At 45.4% G+C, this 8450-nt stretch overlaps 1 non-coding gene across 1 annotated transcript; it reads right to left on the reverse strand.

The window, feature by feature from the left end:
- Nucleotides 1–4051: 4051 nt before the first annotated feature.
- LOC115070134 lies at nucleotides 4052–4182 on the reverse strand. Its single transcript, XR_003849338.1, has one exon. It is a non-coding gene; the product is annotated as a small nucleolar RNA SNORA33 (small nucleolar RNA).
- Between the last annotated feature and the right edge of the window lie 4268 nt (nucleotides 4183–8450).

The following is an 8450-nucleotide window of genomic DNA, read 5'->3' on the forward strand; positions in this document are numbered from 1 at the left end:
TGATCACTGTTTTAAAAAAAAAATATCTATTATTTTTATTTCTATGTGTTGATACAGTGTAATGCCTGCATGTAGGCGGTGCACCTGTGTCCTGCAATGCCCATGGAGGTCAGAAGAGGGCGTCAGATTCCCCTGAAATTGGAGTTAAGGATGGTTCATAGCTACCATGTAGGTGCTGGGAATCAAACCTAGGTATTCTGCAAGAGTAGTCAGTGCTCTTAACAGCTGATCCATCTCTCTAGCCCCTCAGCCTGCTTTTTATACAACCCAGGACCACCTGCCCAGGGGTGGCACCACCCACAGTGAGCTGGGCTCTTCCACATCACTCCACTGTCAAGAAAAAATGCCTCAGAGTCATGCCTACAGACCAGTTGATAGAACAGATTCCCCAACTGAGGTTCCCTCTTCCTAGGTATGTCAAATTGATAACTGACCCTATCCATTTTACCCCTTATCTCTGTAGGGTTTAAAATACCACACAAAAGAGAAGGGGAATTTGAGTTTTTGGCGCCTAGGCCTTGGCTCTGAGTCTGTGAGTTGGCGATGAAAGCACCTCTGTGCTTGCACGACCACCTTTTCTACTGCTATAACCAGGGCTTTGTTCAAGTCCATTAGGGGAAAGCTTCCTCCTCTTGGTCAAAAGGAAAGAATCCAGGTTCTGCCTCTAGCCTAGGATGGAGACATGACATTCTGATATGCTCAAAAAATTAAAGCCCCACACTACTGTATCTTTCCTTAAGAGTCGTCATCACCTGGCCAGGGGACGACTTCTGAGGAAAGCTGATTCACTGAAGAGATGCTAAGGTGATGGCAGGACTAGTCATCCCCTGACTGTGACAGTTCAGGCATCCTTCTCAGAAGCCCCTTCCTCAGTGCAGGCACTTAGAGAGCTTCCATGTAGTACTGTGAAACCTCTGCTTTTCTGAGTTTTAACTCAAAACAATGAAACTTTCCCTTTTCTTCCTGCTCTCCCTTTCTCTGAAGCTCCTCCCCTGCTCTCCCCACCTGCCTCTTTTCAACATGCAGCTGCTTCCAACTTCCACTGCTGAACTTCCCCATCTCCCTTTTCCTGGAAGCTGCCCGGGTTTACAGCTTGCCTGCCCTGATGTTTTGCTCTCAAACTGCAATAAAATGGTCATTGAGCTTTTCTGAGACAGGGTCTCCCTGTAGCCCCAGCTGGAATTTGCTATGAGTTGCAGGCTGCCCTTCCTCTCACAGAGATCCGCTGCCTCTGCCTCCCCAGTGCTGGGATTAAAGGCATGTGGCACCACATCAGGCTCCTTTTGTTTTTAAATTATTTTATTACAGAGACTAAGGACCCAAAGGGAACCCTGGTAAGCCTGGCAAGAAGACTCAGTATGGCTTTGCTGAGTTTGTAGATTCAGGGTGCAGGGTGTGGTGGGGTAATATTCGGGTTGAGGTGAATTTTCAGTAACATGCAGGACAAAGGAAGGCGGGTGAGGGACAGCAAAGCCAGGCCAAGCAAAACAGAACCCCCCAAACAAACAAGAACAGCAACAAAGGGGGGACTTAACTGGTGTTCTGTGAAGTGAGTCATGTGGGCGGACCCCATTCTCTCTCCCAGGAGAGCTTTAATGGAGTTTCCTTTTCAGGAGAAAGCTGCTGTGTGAGAGGAGTCTGTGAAGGGAAGTAGAAGTGCAGGGCTTGGCATGTGAGGAGAGATGCGCACAGGCAGAGAAACCTGCACTGCAGAAAGAGGACCAGCTCATCCCTGGTCAGTACAGCTGATCCTGAGATCAACAGCCCTGTGCTCTGTCAGTCCTGTCAAGAGCCTAGGAAGTAAGAATTAGTACTTTTCACATGTTGTGGAGGATGGGATTGAGTAGAAAGTATGAATAATTTATCCTGACTTAACACTGGGGGCTGAGCTCAGCCTGTTACCTCAGTGCTCAGGCAGCAAACCTAGCAGTGTACAGTGTCAAGTTTGCTCTAACAATGACGGGTTACCTAGAACCCAGCTGGCCTCAACAAACTCCACCAAGGAGAGGAAGGGAAGCCAGGGAAACTGAACAGAGGGAGGCAGGTGGGAGCCAATTAGGGACAGATGTCCTAACCCAGGCGCTCTCTCCAGCCTCACAAACGTAGACAGGACTCACTGGACAGGACCCCTCCAGGTGCACAGAGGACAGTCCTCCTGTTGGGGTGCAGAGAGGCACCCGGAAGCGCATGCACCCCACGAACTTTCTCAGACAAGCTGTCACTGCCTTAGTTGGCTGGAGGACGTGGGAGGAAAAGTGGAATCTTTGTTGTCCCCACTCAGTACACTTCGTTTGAATGTGTGTTTTAGTCTCTGGGAGGCACCGCCAGGAGGCTGCAGGGCGGGCGGAGGGGAGTTTGAGTCTTTGGCGCCTGGCTCCTGGCCTGTGAGGCTGAGCTGGCACTGGCGGCCCTCTGCACTTGCTCGTCCTTTTCCACTGCTACAACTGTGGCTCTGCCGATGTTCTCTCTAGGAAGTGCTTCTTCCTTGGCTGGTGAGGGCTGGACAGGGTGCGTTAGTATTGTTTGCCTTGGGATCCTTCTCCAGGCATGGTCAATATCCCCTAACCCTATCTATAACTGTAAATAGCTAAAGAAAAACTCCTCAAAAAATTTCGGTTTGTGCTATTTTTTTTTTTTTTTTTTTTTTCCTTCTGGCACAGTCTCAGGTCTCAAGCGTGCAAAGGAAGATAACATGAAAAGTGAAATAGGAAACAGGTTTACAGCAGTGTGGACTGAGAGGTGGGGCCTGTTTGTCACTTTGACCCATTACTCTCCTTTAATCTTTTGAGACAGATCCTCTCTCTATAGCCCAGGCTGGGCTGGAACTCACTATGTAGTCAAGATTGACTTCAAGTTCCTCCTTCAGCCTCCCAAGTACTGAGATTGTGGGTATGTTTAATCACATCAACCTTTACCTTGTCCCTTAAATGAATGTAAGAGGCAACCTTCTCCCCATGACATCACATTTGAATGACTGGAATAAAGGATGGTTGGCTTAGAGGGTAAGTGGTCCGGATAAGCCTATTGAAAACCCCGTCATATGAAGTTGCCATCACCAGATTTTAGAAGCATGCCTTGTGTCTCCTGCCTTTTCCTGAGGAGCCCTGTGATCCCTTCATTCAGCATCTCAATGTAGAAACTTAGGACTATGAACTCAGACCAAAATTTAAAAAAAAACTTTGAAAACAAACAAGTCATAACACAAATCCTTACCTTTCTTCCAGTCTTCTGTCAGAAGATGAGGAGCTGATCTGTGCTGAATGAGAATCTTCTGGGACTGAAGGATGCTAGGGTATCCCTCTGTCTGCTAACTCAGGAAATGCTTGTAGGAGCTGCAGTAGGAGCTGGTGAACAAGTGAGACTTATGGATTTGCCAGGCTGCCTATGTGATTTCCTCTGCAGGGGCTGTTGACTAATCAGAGACCAGAGCAGTGTGAGACAGGGTTCCTCACAGGGATGCTCTGGATGCCTGCCCAAGTTCCACTCATGAATCAGCCTCTCCCATCCCTCCTTATCTCATATCCCCCATCCTCTGTAAGTAATGGCTATTCTGGGGCCTTTAATTGCCAACCACGAGCCTAGGCAACAGCAGTGCCAAGCAAACCGAGTTGCTTGTGAGGTTTTGTAACTAAGGGTATCACAGTGTCTCTAAAGTTGCCATGGCCTGACTTTGCTTTTTGTTTGCTCCTGTTTTCTTTCCCTAGCGGTATTCATTTGCAAGCACTCTCAATTACAAATGATGGGCAAGTGAATGTGAAGTGAAATTCTCCAGTGTTATGCTTGCTACACTTTCTGGTTTTTCTTTTCTTTCTTCTGAATAGTAAGGCTTTTGTTCCATTTGAAGTACTCACACTGACGGGTACATCACCTGAATTCCCTTATAAAACATAGAGTTCAGCTCACACAGCAGATACTGCTTGCTCCCTCCCATTCATGAAATTTATTAAGTATTTTTTTCCTTCAAAAAAATTCACACAATTTATTTTTCAATTCCTTAGAACTAGTCAAATGAAGTTTTAATTAGTCTTATGAAAATGCCCCCAGTGTTTCAGTATATAGGCATTCTCAGGCATTCTTAATGACTATAGGTATCCTTAGGGCTCATAGCATGGCTTTACTATTCCCAGCTTTTCTAGCTCTCTGTAGACACACAGTCAGATAAGCAGATCAGTTGGCTGGCTTATTGTTTACGTATTTTTGTCCAGTGTAACTGTTAACTGTTTTGGTTCCTTTTTTCAATTTAAAAATTTGTTAGCACTGCTTCTTTAAAAAATAACATGATTACATTGAAAAACTTTGTGTAGGTTGGAGAATTTGGAAAGGGAGTGAATGCCAAACTCACTTTACAGCAACAATGACAAATTTCACATTGTCGTTGGAGCCTGGTAGTACAGTTTTGTCAGTAAATAATATTCAAAATTATAGTAGACCTATAGAATAGTGGATTTACATTCTAAAATACAATTATATATTTTAGTTTGGGAATTGTATCAGTTAATCTATTACAGTACTTTTTTTTTTTTTAAACTTCCCAGACTGTGATTTTTATTTCAGAATTCAGTTAGATGTTTTACATTTTCTGTAGGACACACTGGGACTGTAGAAGAGTACTAGAAAAATAATGGAAAACCTCTTGGTACCTGGGACTAGGAGAGGTCAACATCCTGACTTGGATGCCCAGGACCATGTGTGGAGTCAGGACCACAGTTGGCCCTCAGGGGAGGTGGAAGTCCACTCTAGAGAATCAGTCTTATCAAGACCAGAATCTGCAAATGACAGAGACCTCCCCTGTTCCTAGCACAAGCTCTACACAGAGGCAAATCCACTGCCATGTACAACCTGGGATCTCTGGGGAAGGGGCTGTGGGGAATGCAGTGACTCAGAGAAGGCTGAGGCTGCTGTCTAACATCTCGAAGTCCTCTATCCTCCACTCTGCTCCCCCCATCTGCTTACCACCAGAGGAGTGTGGAACCATGGCTAGTGGTAGGGGACTAAAGTTCCAGGTTCACGTGAGGGGACTGCAGCTCCAGCTCACAAGAGGGGACCACAGCTCTTGGCTAATGAGTGATGTATCTCCATGTTTCTAGCCTGTGTGTCTGTGTTTTAATCACTTTGTAAAACATTGGGCATATTGCATTAGGACACACCGTGGTGAAGTCATCTTCATTCAGTCATTTCTTTATAAACTCCATCTCCAAATACTATCCACTGACACAAAAGCATAACTCTCATCTCAAAGGGCATAAGAGATAGCTTATTCTGGAGTCAAATATGAGTGATTATGGCCCAGGAACAACGATTTAGGTTACCCCAAATTCCATGTTCCAGCATGGTAATAGTGATATCATGTTTTTATAGTAAAAGAACAAAGAAAAGTCATAAATCAAGACACTTTCGAAGTACAGTGGTGGGTACATTCAGTAGGCAGCTCATAGCAAAGTGGAGGGGGGTTCTGCTACAGGTCTCAGATGCTGTCTGATGACATTCTTAGCTTTTTGATTGGTGTGGGACCTGGGGGTCTGCTAAATTAATAAAATTTATTAGCCATAAGAATGCTAATTCAGAAACACAGGTAGGCAAGGTGTGGCTATTTATGGGGTGAAAGATGACTCCAGATAGGTTCTGGATCTGCAGCATTCCAAACTCTGCGCAGTCACTGAGGTGTTAATCAGTTGATCAGTTCTGCAGGAATCTTAGCTCAGGATGCAGGAGTTCTTTCTGGGAACTTTCTTTCACAACTGAAGGACTGACCCTACTGTTGAAGACAGGACATGCTTCATATACAGGACTTGAAGGAATGGAGCAGGAACTGACTTGGAAGCCTTCTAAATGAAGTTTGGCTATCATAACGGTAGATGTTGATATGTGTATTAGTCACTTTTCTGTTGCTGTGATAGAGACACTGACCCGAGCAATTTATAGAAGAAAGGGTTTATTTAAGCTTATGGTTTCAGGGGAATTACAGTCCGTCATGGCAGGGAGGCATGGTGGCTGGAGATGGCTGGAGCAGGAACAGCAGAAGTGAAGCTCTCACATCATCACACAGGCACAGGAAGCAAGAGAGTGACTGGAGATCTGGCAAGGCTTAAGAATTCTCTAAGCAGCCCCCCACCCAGTGATGTGCTTCCTCCAGGATAGCCACACCTTCCAAAACCTCCCAAAACAGCGCCATCATCTGGGGACAAAATGTCCAAATACCTGGAGCCTATGGGGAGCATTTTCATTCAAACCATCACATTCCACCCCCTGGCTCCCATAGGCTCATGACCATATGAAATGAAAAATGCATTTAGTCCAACTTTAAATGTCCCTATAGTCATTATCAGTCTCAATACTATTCAAACATCCACAGTCCACAGGTAAATATCTTAACTGCAAACCTCTATAAAATCAAAAGACAAATTACATACTCCCAACATACAGTGGAACCAAATACACATTATGATTCCAAAAGGGAGGAATGGAGGCATAGTAAGGAAATACCAGACCAAAACAAGGCCGAAAACCAGCAGGACAAACACCAAATCCAGTAGCTCCATGTCTAACTTCTGGGACTTTACTTCCAAAGGGCTTAGACGGCTCAGCCTCTCTCTTTGCTGCATGTAACACACATCTCTCTCTTGTGCTGGTACCACTCCCTGTGTATGGTCTTCTTGGCAGATGCCTCACAGCCCTGGCATGAACTTCTTGGGGTCTCCATTGCCAACCAGGCTTCACCTTCACAGCTTCACACAATGGCCTATTGGGGCCTTCTCTATGCAGGGGAATCCCTGCTGCACACTGCCTGGCCTCAGCGGCTCTCTGAAACCGTGGAGGAAGAACTAATGACCCCTTCACTCTTCCATCTTTCATGCCTCTAAAGCCAGCAGTGCTTGAAGGGCACTGACAAGTTTGACTGCAAGTTGTGGTGGACTCCAGCGCTCTCTGAAACCGTGGAGGAAGAACTGATGACCCCTTCACTCTTGCATCGTTCATGCCTCTAAAGCCAGCACCAGGTGAACAACAATGCAAGTTTGACTGAAAGTTTGGGGTGGACCCCAGCCTGCTTTATCCATTTTAGAAGCTTTTCTCTTCAGTGGCCCCTGCAGAATTTTCCTTTCACAAGTTGGAGAATTAACTGGGTGTGGTCTTTCCCTGGAGGCTCTCTCTCCAGTGTTTAAGTTTGAATCTCTAGGCCCCTCCTTAATCACTTTAATCTCCTTATCAATGGGATCCTCTCCATCACATGCCAGGGCTCCAACATTTATCTTCCTAGTTCTCTTTTTCAGTCCAAACTGTATTTTTTTCTGCCCCATTTGCTCTCTTTCACTGTAGAGCTGCATAATATTCACCATTAATAGCCATGCTGCAGTTTCTACATTAGGCTGTCTTGAAATTTCTTCTGCCAAAGAAATTAGTCCACTGCTTTTCAACTTAGCTTCAGACAAGCTTTTTGGCTGTGGGCAGACTCCAGCGAGACTCTTTGCCAAAATATCCCAAGTGCTGCTCAAGTCCTTATTTCCCTCGGGAACTACACTGTTCTCAGCACTACTTTCTTCCACGTATGTACTAGAATGGCCTGTTAAGCTCTGCTTACAGCAGTCAACTGCTTTTCTAGCCCAACCTTCCAAAGTCTTGTACTTTTCTTCAAAACTCCACATGGTCAGGTTCTCCACAGTCAACAGCCCACTCTCTGGTACCAATTACTGTACTAGTCACTTTTCTGTTGCTGTGATAGAAACACTGACCCAAGCAATTTATAGAGGGAAGAGTTTATTTGAGCTTATAGTTCCCACCTTCCAAAGTCTTGTACTTTTCTTCAGGTTCTCCACAGTCAACAGCCCACTCTCTGGTACCAATTACTGTACTAGTCACTTTTCTGTTGCTGTGATAGAAACACTGACCCAAGCAATTTATAGAGGGAAGAGTTTATTTGACCTTATGTTTCCAGGGGAATTACAGTCCTTGGAGGCATGGTGGCTGGAGGTGGCTGGAGCAGGAGCAGCAGAAGCTAAGCTCTCACATCATCATCCAGGCATAGGAAGTAAGAGGGTGACTGGAGACCTGACAAGGTTTAAGAACTCTCTAAGCCCACCCCTAGTGACTTGCTTCCTCCAGCATGGCCACACCTAAAATCACCCAAAACAGCACCATCATCTGGGGACAAAAATGTTCAAATATTTGGAGCCTATGGGGGACATTTTCATTCAAACCATCACAATATGCAAACTGCAAAGAAAGAAAAACAATCAATGGTCCAACCCAGCCCTAAAGCCTAATAACGATAACAACTGGCATGGCAGACTACCGCTATTGATGCAGTGTGGCACTGCTATCTGGGGCCAATCATCAGCTATCTAATTAGACTTAAAACTCTCTCAATGGGAGGGAGCTCATGGGTGGCACTGTAAACTCAGCTAAATACACATGGCAGGAGAGAACACTGACCTGGAGAAAACCCTATCTCTTTC

This window comes from Nannospalax galili, unplaced genomic scaffold (assembly GCF_000622305.1).
Source record: "Nannospalax galili isolate Female #2095 unplaced genomic scaffold, S.galili_v1.0 scaffold615, whole genome shotgun sequence".
Classification (NCBI taxonomy): domain Eukaryota; kingdom Metazoa; phylum Chordata; class Mammalia; order Rodentia; family Spalacidae; genus Nannospalax; species Nannospalax galili.